The sequence below is a fragment of the Carlito syrichta genome, unplaced genomic scaffold (genome assembly GCF_000164805.1).
Source record: "Carlito syrichta isolate Samal-C Ts95f unplaced genomic scaffold, Tarsius_syrichta-2.0.1 Scaffold313872, whole genome shotgun sequence".
NCBI classification, from domain to species: Eukaryota; Metazoa; Chordata; class Mammalia; order Primates; family Tarsiidae; genus Carlito; species Carlito syrichta.
This window is the reverse complement of record NW_007257968.1, coordinates 151,197-169,835: the sequence shown is the minus strand read 5'-3', so window position 1 is coordinate 169,835 and position 18,639 is coordinate 151,197. Positions and strand designations below refer to the sequence as shown.

Below are 18,639 nucleotides of genomic sequence, written 5' to 3'. Positions count from 1 at the left end.
GGGAGAGAAAGGTGAGTTTACAACAAAGGCTGTGGCCCGAGACTTGAGTTGACAGAGGTTGGAAGCAAAGGAAGAAGGTAAGAAGCTACATCCCTCAGGAGATAGAAAGTTAGAGAATTGATGGGAGAACAGAATCACATTGGAATTCACTGAGATGTGAGGCTGAAGGCAGTGTCCCAGTGGAGACTTCAGGTTAGGACCTGCAGGTGGAGGTCTCTGTAGCCAAGGAGAAACTGCACAAGAGGTAGTCAGGGTGTCTTTAGTCAAACCAGGCAAGAAATGCTAGAGCTCTGGAGTCTTATGTCAGACATCAGTTCATATGTCACAGCTCAACTCCTGATATTTGACAATGGACAGCCTGGGCTTTCTTGCCTGTAGCAGCCTAACCCTCACCCTAACTCCCCACTGGAATCCACTGAATCCCAAAGAACTGGCTTCTTAGGTCAGAGAAGATCATCCACTTGGAGTTATCAAACTGGGCATGCTTCTGAGGCCTCCTTTCTCTTTTGTTGTGTTAGGACTGAGGCAGTAGCTTGGATCCAAAGTTAGAAGGGAAACAGTGAGCTTTGACTGCACATTCCCTGGGAGTAGGCGATATTAAATATGTGCAGCTCTGGTTGGCCTTTGACCTATGTTTCAGTTAGGATAGCCTGGGTTATTCTGCAGTAACAACAGCCTCCAAATCTCAGTGACTTGAAAAAATAAAGACTTCCTTCTTGTCCCTACTCATGGCCAAGAAGAGAGGCTTCAGGAGCCTGGCACCACGTCAGCATCATCCTTGCTCCAGCAGCCAGTCTGGGACACTACTTGTTGCCATGGCAGAGGGAAAGAGAACTCTGGAGGGTCGTGCATCAGCGACTGATTGCTCCAGCCCAGAGGTGACACATGTCACTTCTGGTTACAATTCATTGGCTAGAACTAGTCATGCGACTCCATGCAACTAAAGTGGTAGGGGAAGTGCAATCCTTCTATGTGTCAGAAGAGTGAAAGCTGAAATTTTGTGAACAGCCTTAATTGATATCTCTAGTCAGGCTCCAGGTGGTGGAGTAAGGTTTGGGCTCCACTTGCCTATTTCAGTCACTGGGCTCCCTTCCTTAAGGGTCCCAGAGCAGGTGATGGTTACAAAGGTGCAGTGGGGGGATTGGCTGACCCCATCCCTGGGTCTTTGTTGCCAGAATAACCCATCACACTCTGATGGGGTCTTGAGCATTTGGTGGAGCCCCATTTAGAGCCCAGTTTGCCCATGGTCTAGGCCTACTCTTCTGGAAAGAGAAGAAGGCAGCCTTCTCCCTGTGGCTGTTGCTTACCAGAGTCTTCAGGATCTGGAGGCCCCACTCAGGACATGTTCTGGGTCTAAGGCTTTAACACAAGGTGCTGGGCTCAGGGGACTTGCTAGGGTGAGCTCTTCTTTTAGCCCTAAGATTGTTAGCTCCTTAGAAGGCCTCATTCCTCCCCTAGCTTTATTTCTTGTCTCCTGGGACCAGAGACTGGAGGCCACTGAGCTTTCTAAAAAGTGGAGGCATCTACAGGAGATGGTTGTGGTCCTGCAGGCTGCAGACTTCCCATCCTGGGACCCTCACCCTCACAGGCCTAACTGTTCAGCTGGCCAATGGGAGGAGCTCTGCTCACTCCATGAGGAGGGAAACAGGCAAAGAATGGAAGATCTCATGGGTCATGAGAACAAAGAATCTGGGAGGCATATCTGGGGTGCACAGAACTCAACATTCCCAGTCATGGCTTGTACCTGGCTCTGGGAAGCCTGTCCTTCCTGCCTCAGCAAAGAAGAGAGGAGTAGGGGAGCAGCTTACCGGCTTATTGGGAGCTTGGGAGGATAAAGACTAAGAGATTCCAAGCTGTCTCCCTTATGCAAGGCACCCATGACCAAATCCAGGAATTTGCATTGGGACCAGGGTCTTAGAAACTTTAAAGTGCTTCCTTTTTGGGCCAGAGATATCCTGCAGCCTTTGTCTGGGCCCTCCCTGAGAGTTCAGGAGTTGAGTAATGGAGTCTTAGGAAGAGCCAGGGAGAGGAATGGAGGTGGGGGCTCAGGAACCAGACCATAAGAGAAGGCCTAACTACCCACAGTGTGCCTCTGCTGTGCAAGGCAATACCCACCTAAAAAGCCTGTAGAGGCTTCATGAGAAACCAGAGTTAGAGCAGACATGGGAAGAGACCAGGGAGTCAGGTCAAAGAGGCTGAGTTCTCTGAACGTGAAGGTCTGACCGGAGCTGTGGATGGGGACCTGGGGCTGGAGTAGGCAAGAAAAGGGGCCAGCCAGGCTGGTTCTCTCCCTAGCATGCTCGTTGGTTGAAGGCCAAGTCTCATTGTTGGGGCTTTGCTGATGAATCTAAGGAGGGGATTAGCATGGCTGGCACAGGATCCAGCTTGAGCAAAAGCCTGGAAGACAGGATTCAAGGAAGAACACCTGGGAGAAGCCATCCTGTGTGGCCTACTTGGATGGGAAGGGAGGGACAGAGGACCCAAGGCAGATAAAGGGGATGTGAGCCAGAGGCAACTGATGTTGACCTTTCCACATATCAAAATCCAGTTCTATCAATGATGCCCAGCTGAAATGCTGTTCCATCAAGACAGTTTTTGCTTATCTCTGGGGTCAAAATTCATTTTCCTCTGTGATTCTATACTCATCATCCTTGCCATAGCTGCCTTGGGCTGTCTCCCAACAGCCTGAGCTCACTGTGGGCAGGACTTCAATGCAGGATGCTCCCAGCTCTGCACCTGGCACTTGGGTATTTGTGGAAACCAAGGAAAGCAGGATATGGTGGGTCCTTTCTTCAACTTCCAGAGTACTTCTTCTCCAGTGATGCTCCAGGGTTACCTGCTGCCCAGGTACCTGAGCTGTTTTTTTAAAAGGCACCCTATACTTGCCAAATGGGTCTTTCCAAGGTTGGTCCCAAAATCTACATTCTTTTTTTTGACTTTCTTTTAAAGTGAGCTCTGTTTGTGTATAATAAAATGCACGTATTGCAAGGGTAGAGTTTGATGAATTTTGATAAATTTACCGGTCTGTGGCCTGTTAGGCACCAGGCTGCATGGCAGGAGATGAGTGGCAGGTAAGCAGAGCTCTGCTATTGTCAGATCAGCTGCGGCATTGGATTCTCACAGAAGTGCGAACCCTATTGTGAACTGCATATGTGAGGGATCTCGGCTGCATGCTCCTTATGAGTGACTGCAAATACAGATTAACATTAGCAGTGAGCTTTGACTGCACATTCCCTACTCCCACCCCTCACCCCCCGACCCCTAGTCCCTGGAAAAATTGTCTTTCATAAAACCAGTCCCCAATGCCGAAAAGGTTGATGTTGCATGCTGATTTACAGTCATGTAACTGTCACCACCATCACAGCAGAGTATTTCCCTACCACCAGAAAGTTCCCTCATGCTCCTTTGCAGTCAGTCACCTCCTCCTCTTTGACTCCAAGCCACCGCTGATTTTTGTCATCAGTTTTATTCCTTCTAGAATTTCATACAAGTGGAATCATGTGATGTAGTGAGTTGAAGGGGGGCACCAAAGATATCATGTCCTAATCCATGGTTTAGGAAATGTTGCCTTATTTGGAAAACGTGTTTTTGCAGATGGGATTAAGTTAAGGATTTTGAGATGAGGAGATAATTCTGGATTATCCAGGTGGGCCTTAAATGTCATCACAAGGGCCCTTATAAGAGAGAGGTAGAGGGAGGGTCAACTTCACACATACACAGAGGGTGAGGCTATGTAAAGATGGACATGGAGATTGAAGTGATGAAGCCGCAAACCGTAGCGTGCCAAAAAATGCCAAGGAATGTCAGCAACCACCAGAAGGTAGAAGAGGCAAGGAACAGATTCTCCCCCAGAACCTCCAGAGGGGGTAGATCCCTGCTGATGCCTTGATTTTGAACTTCTGGCCTCTAGGACTGCCAGAGAGAAAATTTCTGTGTCTAAGCCTAACAAGAGTGTGATAATTTATTACAGCAGCCCTGGAAACTAATGCACGTAATATGTTGATTCTGTGTTTTCTGTGTCCAATTTCTTTTGCTCAGTTTTCTTTTAATATTCTTCCATATTATTTGTATCCATAGTTCATTTTTAACTACTAGGTGGATTGTATAGGTATATCACAATTCATTTATTTCACCTATTGATGGATATTTGAATTGTATACAGATTCAGGCTATTATGAATAAAGCTGTTATGAATAAGTATGTGTGTGTGTATTTTTATTTTCCCCTGGGTAATTGTTGGGTTGTATTATAAGTGTATGCTTAATTTAATATTTTAAGAATAAACTATCAAATTGTTTTCCAAAGTAATTTTATTGTTTAGCATTCCCAGTTACTTTACATTCTCAGCAACACTTGATTTTGTCAGTCTTTTTTTTTTTTTTGAGTTGGAGTCTCACTCCGTCGCCCAGACTGTAGTGCAGTGGCATGCTCCTGGCCACCGCAGCCTCGACCTGTTGGGCTCCAGCGATCCTTCCACCTCAACCTTCCAAGTAGCTGGAACTATAGGCGCGCACTACCATGCTCGGCTAATTTTTTTATTTTTATTGTAGAGACAAGGTCTCACCAAGTTGCCTGGGCGGGTCTCAAATCCTCAGGCTCAGGCAATCCACTCGCCTCAGCCTCCCAAAGCGCTGGGATTACAGGCTGAGCCACCGAGCCCATTCTTGTCAGTCTTTTAAATTTTGGTTATTTAAATGGATGTATCAAGGTGCTTCTGTGTGGTTTTAATTTGCATTTTCCTAATGGCTAAAGATGTTGAATTTTTTTGGCGTACTTATTGGCTATTTGTATATCTTTTTTTTTGAAATATGTGTTAAAACCTCTTGCTCACTGTGTATGTGAGTAAGGGGTATTGCTTATCTTCTTGTTGATTTGTGAGAGCCTTTTATATATTCTGGATGCAAGTCCTTTGTTGAATATAAACATTGCAAATCTTTTCTCTCACTCTGTGGCTTTCCTTTTTATTTTCTTAACAGTGAATTTTAAAGAACAGAAGTCTTTAATTCTGATAATATCTAGATTTTCATCTTTTCTTTTTTACAATTAGAGGTTTTTGATCCTACCTAAGGAAATCAAGGTCATAAAGATATTTTTGTGTGTGTGACATCTGAGTCACAAAGATTTTCCTTTGTTTTCTTTGAGAAGTTTTGAGTTTTATGTTTAGGCCTATGATTCTTTTGAGTTACTTTTTGTGTGTGGTATGAGGTAAGAGTTCTTTTTTTTCTTATAAATAATCAGTTTACCAACATCATTTTTTGAAAAAAATTAGCTTTTTTCTATTGAATTGCCCTGATACCTTTGCTGAAAATCAGCATGTAGGTCTATTTCTGGTCCTCTCTATTCTGTTGTATTAATGTCTATTCTTAACATTCAATAACACATTTTCTTGGTTATTGCAGTTTGTATTTTATAGTTTGTCTTGAAATAGTTTTTCTTGAAATAGGTAGGGTGAGTTCCTCTTTTTCAAAAATTGTTTTGGTTATTCTAAGTCATTTACTTTTCTTTTCTTTTTTGAGTTGGAGTCTCACTCTGTCACCCAGACTGGAGTGCAGTGGCTGCTCCCAGCCACCGCATCCTCGACCTGCTGGGCTCCGGCGATCCTTCCACCTCAGCTTTCCAAGTGGCCAGAACTACAGGTGTGCGCTACCACACCTGGCTGATTTTTTTTTATTTATTGTAGAGATGAAGTCTCGCTGCCCAGGCGGGTCTCGAACCCGCGGGCTCAGGCAATCCACTCACCTCGGCCTCCCAAAGGCGCGGGATTACAGGCTGAGCCACCGAGCCCGGCTCATTTACTTTTCTATATAAATTTAAACACCAGCTTAACAATTTCTATAAAATGCCTTCTGAGACTTTGATTAGTATTGACTTGAGTACGTTTGGGAAGAATTAACATTTCAGCAATATTAAGTATTTCCATCCATGAATATGGTATATCTCTCCATTTATTTAGGTTTTCTTTAATTTTTATTAGCAGTGCTTTGCAATTAACAGAGTACAGGTGTATTGAAAGCTCTTCAATTTCAAATGTTGCCTTTGACATCTTTGAGCCTCACAGGGTCCAAAAGTCATAACCATGAGTTTCCCTTCTCTCTCCAGCTATGCCCCCATCCAGCAGAAAAGGCTCCCCAGTTGGACAGCTACCCTATCAGCCAGACCAGTTGCACTCTACCAGACCTTCCACCTAACAGGCTTCAGTTCCCTGTCAATCTGTGGTATTATTCAGACAAACCAGTCACATCCTCCTGTGGGAACCAGGGGGCATCTCATCATCTTGTTACTACAAAACAACTCCTGCTGGTTCTCTCTGTTCCCAAGTGCAACCCTTGCATGACCCTGAATTTCTTTACCACTTTAATCATTTTTAAGTGTACAACTCAGTGACAGTAAGTACATTCACATTATTGTGCAACCATCACCTTCATTCATCTTCAGAATTTTCTCATCTTTCAAAACAGAAACTCTGTACTCCTTGAACAATAACTCACCATTCCTCTAGACTCTAGAAACCACCATTTTATTTTCTGTCTATGAATTCGACTACTCTAGGGGCCTCATATATATCCAATTGTATTATGTGTTAGAATTTCCTTGCTTTTTAAGGCTGAATAATATTCTATTGTATGTATATACTACATTTTATTTATCCACTCATCTGTTAATGGATCATACTTTTGATGCTATTGGATGGTATTGCTTTTTAGGTTTCTCTTTTCAAATAGTTTGTTGTTCAGATCTGCCTTTTACCAAGCATCTCTGCGTGCTAAAGTATGAGAACTTTTGATTGCAAAGCAATGGTTCTTAATCAGGAATATGAATAACAATCACTCAGTGCCAGAGCTGTACCTCCAAAGAGCCTGATTTAAAGGATCTGAATTAGGCCTACAGATGTGTGTATTTTGAAAACAAAATAAAACAAAAACAAACAAAAAACTTTCCCAGATTTTCTTAAGAACAGGAGACACATCCTTCCTTTTCCTTCATGTGTTTATTAGACATATAATGATGAACTCTTTTGCTGGGTTCTGAGATACTACAGAAAACAGGGGTTGATAGAGACAGATAGATAAACCAACAGGTCATTGCAACCCCATGTGTGGGGCACAGATGGGGGTTGGCAGAGCCTTGTGAGCAGTGTGGGTAAATCTTGTGGTCTGGGTGTCACGATGGCTGCTATAGTTTGGGAACCTAAGAGGGCCTCTGTTGGACTTGCAAAAGTCCCCATGAGACCTGGCTACATTCCCATCCTGGTTAGACTTTGAGCATGAGACTCCTTCTTGAGGTTAAGAGTGCACATCAAGTCCCTACTGTTGTGGACTTTCTGGCTTTGTCTTGGGATGGCCACATCACGCTATCTCCAAGTGCTCTGTCCCTAGTGGAAAGTTTCAGTCTCTGGAAGTACAGAGAGGAGGCAACTCTGTGGGCTCTGTTAGAGTTCAGTGACCGCTGAGCTGTTTTCATAACTTGGTCTCAGTCCACCCTGACTTGTTTGTTTGCCGTCTGGGTTGCTTCTCCTCGTAAGATTGACTGTCCCTCATGCCCAGTTTCACACCACACCTGAAGTCTTCTCCACCTGATCAGTGCTTCTGGGAATGTTGACCAGCCTGACTGTCCAAAATGTGCAAACCCAACACCCCCTGACTTCCCCACTCTGGGAGATGTCAATCGGAATCAGCTTTATATGATTTTCTTTTGGCCTGGGCTAGAGCCTTGCATTTCTGTAAGGAAAGGGGAAGCTGTATGTTACATTCCTCCAGAACGGCCCAGAGACCCCTGCAATTGGCTGCTTCCTTTGGAAGTGGATGTAGACTGGATGTCGGGGAAGACAGTTGCTCCTGCTCTGAAGTGGCCCTGAAGCTATGGGTCTCAGCCCCTGCTGTGCATTGCGTCCCTTGGAGCACTATAGAGCTCCAGATTCCCAGGCTGTGTCCCAGACCAATTCAGCCAGAATCTCTAGAGGTGGGACCTAGGCAGCTGGATTTTTAAAAAAATGTTGCCAGTAATTCCCACATGTGGCTAAGTTTGAGAGCAACTTCTCTAAAGAGACCAACGCCTGTGAGATGAGGTGAGGCAGAGTGGGGAAAGCCAAAGCCAATCTTAGTAGACTTACCTTCCTGGAAAAAACACCTCTTGTTCTTTTTCATACTAAGATTATACAGGTATTATCTTGCTGTCTTTAAATTTGTATGACAGCTCTGGTTGATATTTTTCTGGTGTTAGATCTTAGGATCACTTTTGGGTGCAAAATATACTCCCTCAGACTGGGAAACAGAGTGCAGAGGGCATTAGATTTGTTTGTCTTCGTGTTTTCAGTTGTCAGGACAATGTCATGATATTTTGGGGTTGGTGACATCTGGCAGAGTAGGGAAGTATGGTGGACTGTGACTCAGGAGAGCTAGTTCTTCTGGTGGTACCCCATTCTAGAGGCTTCTACTGTGACCACCTCACCTACCCACATCTTGATTTTCACCTTGGCTTGTTGTACCCTGAGGTTGCGTATCTCATGAATTCCCACTCTGGCTTTTTGACCACAGCCACCTCCCCTTCAGTCCACCTTTGGACCCTCCTTCTGTGCCACCATTGGGATCTCTGCCTTCTCCTAGCCTCGAGTCCTCTCCTTCCCTCTTATCCAGTCTCATTCTGAGAACACTTTTGTCAGTCATTTAGACTCTTGTACTTCTCCCACATCCCGCAAAGAATATGGAAGCTGTAGATTAAAATTCTGCAACTTCCAAGCGCACCTGCATCCTCACTCACCCTCTCCTCAATGTTCCTATCACCATAGTGGAGCCTCCATCCTTCCCTCCGAGGCTAATTCTCCACCTCACCTGCAATGCTCATGTCTTCTCCTCATGCATCTTCTCAGAACCCCACCCTGATGATCTCTTTTCTCTTTTGTATTTTCAACCACTGGCTTTCACCTCTATCATTCTATGGAAATGGCTCTGGCAGATGTTACCTATAGCTTCCGAGTTACTAAATCTGAGGGATTTTTCACTCTTCTTTTGCTTGCCCTCTTGGTCTCTCAGCAGCATGAGGTGCAGTTGGCCACCCCCTTGTTCAAAATATTCCCCTCTCTTTGCTTTCTCCTGATTTTCCTTTGATCTCTCTGCAACTCTTCCTTAGTCACCTTTGGAGACTCCTTTCTCACAAGGCTTCAAATGTAGACATTTCCCAAGCTGGGTCCTTGGTGCCTTTATCTTTCTGTTCAAAACTATTAGCATTCTGAGCCCTAATGATTACCATATTTTAGATGTGGCACCTATTTCATCTATAGTCTAGATTTTCCCTTTGAGCTCAGGGCATATACAGCCAATTGCTGTGTTGTTCTTTATTATTATTTTTAAAATTGTGGTTAAAAAAAAACACTAGCATAAAATTTACCATCTCAACCACTTCTGAGTCTATGGCTCAATAATGTTAAATATATTTACATCATTGAGTAACCAATATCCAGAAATTTTCATCTTCCAAAATTGAAACTCTGTACCCATTTAACAACAACTTCCATTCCCCACCCCCCTGGCCACCCCTTGGCAATCACCATTCTACTTCCCATCTCTATGAATATGACCACTTTAGGTGCTTCATAAAAGTGGAATCATACTGTGTCAGTCTTTCTGTGACTGGCTTATTTCACGTAGTATAATGTCCTCATGGTTCATTTATGTCATAGTATGTATCAGAATTTTCTTCTTTTTAAAGGCTGAATAATATTCTGTTGTATGTATATACCATATTTTGTTTATCTATTTGTCAGTGACAAGACACTTGAGTTACTTCTACTTCTTGGCTATGATGGATAGTACTACTGTGAAGAAGGGTATGCAAATATCTTTTTGAGATCCTGCTTTCAATATTTTTGGATATATACCCAGAAGTGGAGTTGCTGGATTATATAGTAATACTGTCTTCAACCTTTTGATACTGCTGTGCTGTTTTCCATAGCAGCTGCACCATTTTGCATTCCCATCAACAGTGCCCAAGGGCTCCAATTTCTCTACACCCTCACCAACACTTTTTATTTGCTTTTTGTTTTGATAGTAGCCATCCTAATGGATTTGAGGTGATGTCTCATTATAACTTTGTTTTGCATTTCACTAATAATCAGTGATGCTGATCATCTCTTCATATGCTTGTTGGTCATTTGTATATCACCTTTGGAGATATGTCTATTCAAGACGCTTGCCCATTTAAAAAATTGGGTTATCTATTTTTTGTTGTTGTTGTTGAGTTGTTGGAGTTCTTTATGTACTCTGGATATTAATCCCTTATCAGATATAGGATTTGCAAATATTTCCCCCCTTCCTTAGATTGCCTTTTCACTCTATTGATTGTGTCTTTTGATACACCTAAGTGTTAAATTCTAATATAGTCTCATTTGTCTGTTTTTACTTTTGTTGCCAATACGTTTGGTGTCATATCCAGGAAACCCAATGTCATAAAGGTTTTTCTCTATTTTTTTCTTCACGGTTAGGTTTTTGAATTAATTTTTTATATGATGTAAGGTCCAACTTCACTTCTTTGTATGTGGATATCCTAATTTCCCAGCACCATCTATTGAAAAGGCTTTCTTTTCCTCATTGAATGGTCTTGGCACCCTTGTTGAAGATCACTTGACCATATATTTGAGGGTTTGTTTCTGGGCTTTCCAGTCTATTCCATTGGCTAAAATGTTTGTCTTTATGCCAGTTCCACACTGTTCTGATTACTTTAAATTTGTAATAAATTCTTCCTTGTCCTTTTTCAAAACATTCTGTTTTGGGTTTTTTTTCCACAGATGAGTGTGTGTGTTTGTGCATGTCTACATGTGAATGCACTTTAAAGAGTCAATTATTCTATAAACCATAATATCCTTTCCCCCCAAAATCAAATCCTGTCTCTCTCCATTTTTTTGCTTCACAGAGACAACCACTTCAACTCTTATCTTTTTTATCTGGAATTTATATCCATATCGTGAAATAACATGTACATGGGAATCCTTTTTTTTAAGTTTTAGGCATTGTCTTTTGAATTCTCACTGTGTTAAAAATGAAGATTTAGTCTTCTTTCACCAAAGTGCCTCAAAATGTACACATTTTCTGTCTTCTTCCTCCCAATAGTTAAATCATAATTTTGGATAGGTCAGTATCCAGCAATACTATGACTACGTAAATGTGCGTCACAGCTGAACCATGTATACTAACATGGATTTTTTTCTTACAGAGCTTTTCCCCCTCAACTTTACAATATTTTTGTTTTGTATGTATATGTCATTAATTTAACCCCAGAGGGGTGCCCTTTGATCTAACCCTACAGAACATGGGTTTGAGGATGGGTCATATATTCCTGAACGAGGCAGGTTCCTTCAGTGGGAGGAGGTTTGGTCACAGGGAGGCAACTGAAAGTAATATCACTGATGGAACTCCTTCTACAGATAAGATACTGGGCTAGGATGACAGTGGATATGATATTATTCTTTACGCCATGGATTTACAATCAAGTGATAGATATTGAACTGATTGTTCCAATATGGGATGAATTATGATGAGACTTATAAGGGAGACTGCAAATTTAAGAGAAAACAGGTTAGAAACAGTTAATTGTAATTAGAAGAGTCCAGGAGGTTCTTTAAGGAGGAGATGGTGTGTAAAGTGAATGAAGATTTCTGTGGGAGAATTGAGAAAGGGGAGTTAAGGTACAGAGATAGGAAAGTACAGTATAGGTTCAGGGAAAGGCAACAGGCTCAGCATGGCCACAGTATAGGATGTGTGTAGATACATAATAAAAATAGCATGTGTTGGGCATCTCTGTGCTACTCACTGAGCTCAGCCTTTTTTTTAGAAATTGTAATAGTGGTTCTCAAAGTGTCACCACCCAGGAACTTGTTAGAAGAGCAAATCCTCAAGCCCAACCCAGACTTACTGAATCAAAAACTTTGGGACTGGGACCCAGAAATTTGTTTTAACAAACCCTCCAGATGATTCTGATGCACACTAAATTTGAGAGTCATTGCACTATGCACTTTGCTCCTTACGACAGTGTCATAGCTAGACATACATAACCCCACTTTACCGATGAGGTCGCTGTCTGTTAAAGTGAGTAAGTAACTTGCCCAAGGTCAAGTAGGGTGCTGGAATCAGCTTGAATTGGCTTTTGAGAGACAATTGTGAGCTTCTCTTCCCAATTGGTAGCTTGAAATTGACCATAGTGGTAGTATCATAGGAACTGGCAAATGGTAGAAACCAGGGCTACAAGCTCACCCTGAGAGTCAGTTGTTAAGCATTCACTAGCATATCCCTGCTCAGATCCCTCAGTTGGTAAGTGGTTGGTAGAATCGAGTCTAAAACTCAGACAGCCTAGCTCCTGAGTGCATGCTCTTAAACACTAGGCTAAACCTGTTCTGGAAGTCTGGGAAGACAGACTGGGCCACAAGAAGGAAATCTTAAGTGCATGTCAAAAATTTGGGCTTTATTCGTACACACTCAATTTTTCAGAGTTTTCAATAGGTAAGTGATATGAATGCATGGTTAGGCAGGAGAACGAAGTTGTTGGCTGTGGCTTTTCACTTTGCAAATATGGCAAAAAAAAAAAAAAAAAGGAAGTCAAAATAGCTATGCTTCGCAGAGAAGAGCTTCACCAACCATGACTTGCCCTGCAGAGCAGATGCCTTGAGCCTTACAAAGCTTCCTTGTTCTTCAGGAGAAGGGTTCCCTGCCCCTCACTCTAACCTTGGATGGAGCTTAACACAGTAGCTCTTGACCAGAATTGTCCCAGGGTCCCTGGTCCAGGCCAGGATTCACTCTGCAAGCACTGTAGCAGGCTGCTTGGTCCCTGTCTTCATTCAACCCTTCTTCAGGAAACCTGGAGACTTTTCAGGCAGCCGTATGTTTCAGTTGGGGTCTAGACCCACCGCTGGTCACAGAGAGTGAATCTTGATTGTCTTTAAGCCAGTGGTTCTGAAAGCTTTTGGGTCTCGGGACACTTAAACATTTAGAACCCAAACTGGGAGCAATGGCTCATGCCTGTAATCTTAGCACTTTGGAAGGCTGAGGTGAGAGAGTTGCTTGAGCCCAGGAGTTTGAGACCATCCTAGGCAGCATAGCAAGGCCTTGCCTCCACAAGGAAATAAAAAAATGAGCCAGATGTGGTAGTGTGTGCCTATAGTCCCAGCTACTCGGGAGACCGAAGCAGAAGGATCCTCTGAGCTCAGGAGATCAAGGCTGTGGTGAGCAGTGACCATGTCACTGCACTCCAACCTGGGCAACAGAATGAGACTCCCACCACTCAAAAAAAAAAATTTAGAACCCACAAAGAGCTTTTGTTTATGTGTCATATCAATTGATATTACATCAGAAATTAAATTGAGAATTAAAATATATTAATTTATTTTAAAATAGTGCAAGATGGATTACATATTAATTTAAAATATTTTATGAAAAATTACTGTATTTTTTTTAACACAATAGTATTTAGTGAGACAATCTAGTTTTAAAGGAGAGGACAGCCCCTTAAATAACCTTTTCAGGTAATTGTGGATTATTTTCTTGGATACTATACCAAAACTGAACAAGAGGTAGTTTTCTTTTTATTTATTACTTTATTTTATTTTGTTTTGTTTTAGATTCAAGGAGTACATATACAGGTTTGTTACATAGGTATGTTGCATGATGATGAGATTTGAGCTTCTCCTGAGCCTGTCATACAAGTGGTGAGCATGGTATCCAATAGGTGGTTTTTCAACCCTTACCCTACTCCCTCCCTCCCCCCTTTAGGAGGACTCAATGTCTGTTGTCCCCAACTTTATACCTGTGTGTACCTGGTGTTTAGCTCCCACTTATAAGTGAGAACATGTGGTATTCAGTTTTCTGTTTCTTTGTTAATTCACTTAGAATGATGGCCTCCAACTCCATCCATGTTGCTGCAAAGGTCATTATTTTGTTCTTTTTTATGGCTGCATAATATTCCACGGGGTATATGTACCACATTTTCTTTATCCAATACACCATTGATAAACACCCAGGTTGGTTCTGTTTTTGCTATTATAAATAGTGCCATGATAAACATATGAGTGCAGGTATCTTTCTGGTAGGACAATTTATGCTCCTCTGGGAATATACCCAGTAGTGGGATTGTTAGGTCGAATGGTAAATTTATTTTTAGTTCTTTGAGAAATTTCCAAACTGCTTTTCACAGAGGCTAAGCTAGCTTACATTCTTACCCACACTATGGGAGTGTTCCCTTTTCTCCGAAACCTTGCTAATATCTGTTATTTTTTTACTTGTTATTAATAGCCATTTTGACTGGTGTGAGATGGTATCTCATTGTGGTTTTGCTTTGGTATTTCTCTGATGCTTAGTAAAGTTGAGCATTCTTTCATATGTGGTTGGACGAGGTAGTTTTCTTAAAAGTTTGTTAAAAATACTTTTTCTTAAAAGTAATGTGGTACCTGAAATGAGAGCAATGAATTTTTCATACCCAGCTACATCAAAACATGTTGGTATATTTTGCTCTTTGAGCGGATCTTCTACCCATCATGAACCTTTAGAAAAGATGTAAATGTGCATATCTTCCAAATGCTGACACAATTGGTTATACAACATCAGAAGAATCACTGTTGTTAATATCGCCACCAAAAATCTTTATTGGATGCTGCCATGTTCATAGTGTCAGATACAACATTTTCCAGAATTCAAATTTGTATTTGAAAGCTTGAATGTTATTACTGGCCACAAATACTGTCCGTTGTTTTCCTTGAAATGACAGGTTCACTTTGTTCATTTTCAAGAAAATTTCTAGCCAAATATCCAAGCTTGAACAATTATATTTGGTTCATTGTTCTTTCCTGTAAAAATGATGTTCTCTGCAAAGAACTTCTAGTTTAGCTGGCAACTCAGTTGTGCAAGGGCTTTTTCTCTACATAACCATTGTACTTTGATGAAGCAGATATGCTTCATGCTTTTATGCTTTATATGTGCTTTTCATTTCATCACACAGGACATTCAAAAGTTGTGTTGAAAATACATGTTTAAGTGTTGAGATTTAATAAAATGAGTAATTCTTACTGCTTCATCAGGGACATTCTAACCCTAACCCTAACCCTAGCCCTAGCCCTAACCCTAACCCTAAGCCTAACCAACTGGCTTTGTATGCTTAATTATTTATTTACTGCAAATAATAGCTATGAGTGCAGTCTGTCACTGCCTTGATACTAAAGCCTTATCAGTTTCACCCACCACTGCCATTACACCATTAGTGCAAATATAACATAGTTGTTCTAGGATAAACCATACGATTCAAGAAAGTTCTTCAACACTGCATATTTCAGTACCACTCATGCTTGTTGCCTGGCACATGCATAAAAGATCTTTGATGATTAGTTAGTGCTGATTATGTGACAAATACAAGCAGAACAGCCAGTCCAGCCACCTTTGTGCATTCGCCCATTTGTAAGGGAAAAGTACAATTCTGTCTATGGGAAATTAACCCAGTCTTCATGTTCACAGCTATGTATGTTTTTTCTTTTTAAAAAGTTAGGCTTACTGCAAAGTCCATAACTTATGGACTCTGTAATACTCCTTCGTGTGTATGTACCACGCTTTCTTTATCCAGTTCACTTTCGATGGGCAACAACGTTGGTTCCATGTTTTTGCTATTGTGAATAAAATGGCAATAGACATGGGTGTGCGGGTTATCTTTTTTGTAGAACAATTTAAGTTCCTCAGCAAATTGGATAGATTTAGAGCCCATCATAATTACTGATCTATCACAGAAACAAAGAACCCAATACCACATGTTCTCACTCATAAGTGGGTCCTGAACATTTACCACAACACTACAAGGGAGAGGTTGGCAGTCACGGGACACTGCCAGGAAAGGGAGGGTATGGGAAGGGCATGCAGCATCACAGAGGATACCTGATCCTAAGCCAGGAGAAGCTGGAGGCCCAAACTTCACCTGCACTTAATCCTGACTTGTACTCTATATCTCAGTAATAAAATAAAGAGAAAAAATAATTAATTCAAATAAAAATTCAATAAAAATGATGTTGCTTAAAGTGCTAAAGAAATGAGGAAAAAAACTAGGCTTATTATGGTATAACTTTACACATAGTAAAGTACAACTGGGTGAGTTCTGGCAAATGCATACAGTCTCAGACTGTCACCAGTCTAGAAATAATATTCCCTTCACCCCAACCAGGCTCCTTTGCAACCCATCTCCTTCCCCCTGGTGAGCACATTACACTATAGGTGTGAATACTAACTGCTGGAAGCAGTGAATTCTAACATCCAATAGCTAGAACTTGGGCCAACTAATACAACAAAGAAGCTAGTTGTTTAATCTATCAAACACAAGATACATTGGAAAAAAGGATTATAATAAAGCAGTTCTCAATATGCGACAGGCCAGTGACCTTGCAGCAGTTACTGGGAATGTTTTTAACAGACTGTCTTTACAGTTGCAGAACTTTTTTCACTTTCTGGGTTGGATTTAACGTCCATAGAATTTAAGACATCTTCATCCTTTAAAGGAGTGAAGTCTCAAAAAAAGGTACTCATACTAGGGAAAGTTGTGCAGAACCATACTCCTTGGGGCCCATTGCAGATCTTCTGAAAAGTCCAGGACTCTTGAACTAAGAAGCTAAGAAGCGACACTCCCCTAGCTAGTCTTAGAAAGCCCATACAACTTTGGGTAAATTAAGCTTCTGAAAAGTGTTAATTTTTGCTAACTAAAATGACAAAATGATGAAATACATAGGATTTGTCCTGATTTCCTCTGTTCATTACTTGAGCTCAAGTTAGAATAGTAACAAAATAAATTTGACAAATGAATCCCCCAAAGCATTTGGTCACCTACTGTATTTGAAATTATTTTTATCGCTATCTCCACCACGCTGCCATTGACTAAAAAATCCCCACATTTAGATGAAAGGGTAGCTTTAGCTGAGAATTCAGTAGTTGTGATTCAAATGAAGGCACTGCCTTATGACATTGAAATTCAGGTAACTTTATTTAAATTGAAAAACAGTTGTAAAAACTGTACTTAGTGTCAAAATCCTTTTGTACTGTAAAAACCACAAGGAATATTTCTTTCTTTCTTTTTTTTTGAGTCGGAGTCTCACTCTGTCGCCCAGGCTGGAGTGCAGTGGCCGCTCCTGGCCACCACAGCGTCAACCTGCTGGGCTCCGGCGATCCTTCCGCCTCAGCCTTCCAAGTAGCTGGAACTACAGGCGGGCGCTACCATGCCCGACTAATTTTTTTTTTATTTATTGTAGAGATGAGGTCTCGCCAAGTTGCCCAGGTGGGTCTCAAGCCCGTGGGCTCAGGCAATCCACTCACCTCAGCCTCCTAGGGCGCGGGATTACAGGCTGAGCCACCGAGCCCAGCTCACAAGGAATATTTCTAAGTAAGGCAAAAGTATTTCTAGGTTAACAAGATCAGATTTGACTTTGGACTTTATTATTTAAACAAATGTAGAGAACGAAGGGGGAGAGAAGGTTATTTACAGAAAACAATATCTATATGTGTATGTACTCAGAGGTACAAATTTGGTGACAGAAAAGGCTTTAGTAAATGCTGGAATCTCAGAAGCAGTTCTTCAAGAGCTGAGTTTAATTTCTTGGATTTTAAGAGTGCTTAAGATCCTTCTTTATCTTCAATCTTGGGAGCCAAGTAGGACTTTAAGTGTCCCACCTCAGCAATTTTATATTCTAAAGCAAGGGTTATATGTGCAGGCACACTGAGTGTTACTGTAGAAGAGTGTGGAGAGACTTTTGGAAAGCTCAGGTAGCTCAGTGCAGAAGTTAGCTGAATTGGTTCATTCATCTCTATGGTAACAACTTCCTCCTTTTTATCAACATTGCTTTTTTTTAAAGTTTTTTTAAAAGTTTTAAAGTTGTTTGTGACAACTTAATGTTTCCACCTCCAAGTTTTTCTTCACTTGCAGAAAATGTTACTCCATATTTTGCACAGGAAATTACAGCAGCATATCCAATATGACTGAGATCTCATTATATACGTGCAAATTCACCAGAAGGCGTCTTTATTACACAGCTCTACTGTTGTTCTGGAACTCCAAATTGTTCAACATCCAAGTCCATGAACTTCATGGTGCTTCAAATACTAGTGCTGAGGTGTCCCTGTCATCTTCAACCCTTAGTGTCACGATACATTCATTGCCACCACGTTTTAGAAACTTGAACGTGCTACTGAGGGTCATGCCCATGGCCAGGCTGCTGTTGCAGTGGTCACTGTCAAAACCCTTGGAGCGCAGGGTGAGCTGCACTAAGGAGAGGTGGGATGAGTCCATGCCTTGCAGGTTCATGTCGCTCGACGTGATGTCACAGCAGATCTCATTGATGAGGTACTTGAGTGCCTTCAGAATGGAACGTTGAACCAGGCATGCTACAAACATGGTGGTGAAGTCACCGTGATGCTGCTACATGCAGGGAGGAAGGAGGAAGGTCTAGCCTGTTTTGGCTTCGCAAGGCTCAGAGTCAGCAGGTGAATGCAGCAGTGAATGTCTGAGACCCAGTGTGGTATTATCATACACACACACACACACACACACACACACACACACACACACACACACACACACACACACACATATGTTTTCGTCCCCACTTCCTGACTCAAATTTCCATAGCCCATGTTATAG

At 41.8% G+C, this 18,639-nt stretch overlaps 1 pseudogene; it reads right to left on the bottom strand.

The window, feature by feature from the left end:
* Window positions 1–17,615: 17,615 nt before the first annotated feature.
* On the bottom strand, window positions 17,616–18,393 carry LOC103273186 (annotated as a pseudogene).
* Between the last annotated feature and the right edge of the window lie 246 nt (window positions 18,394–18,639).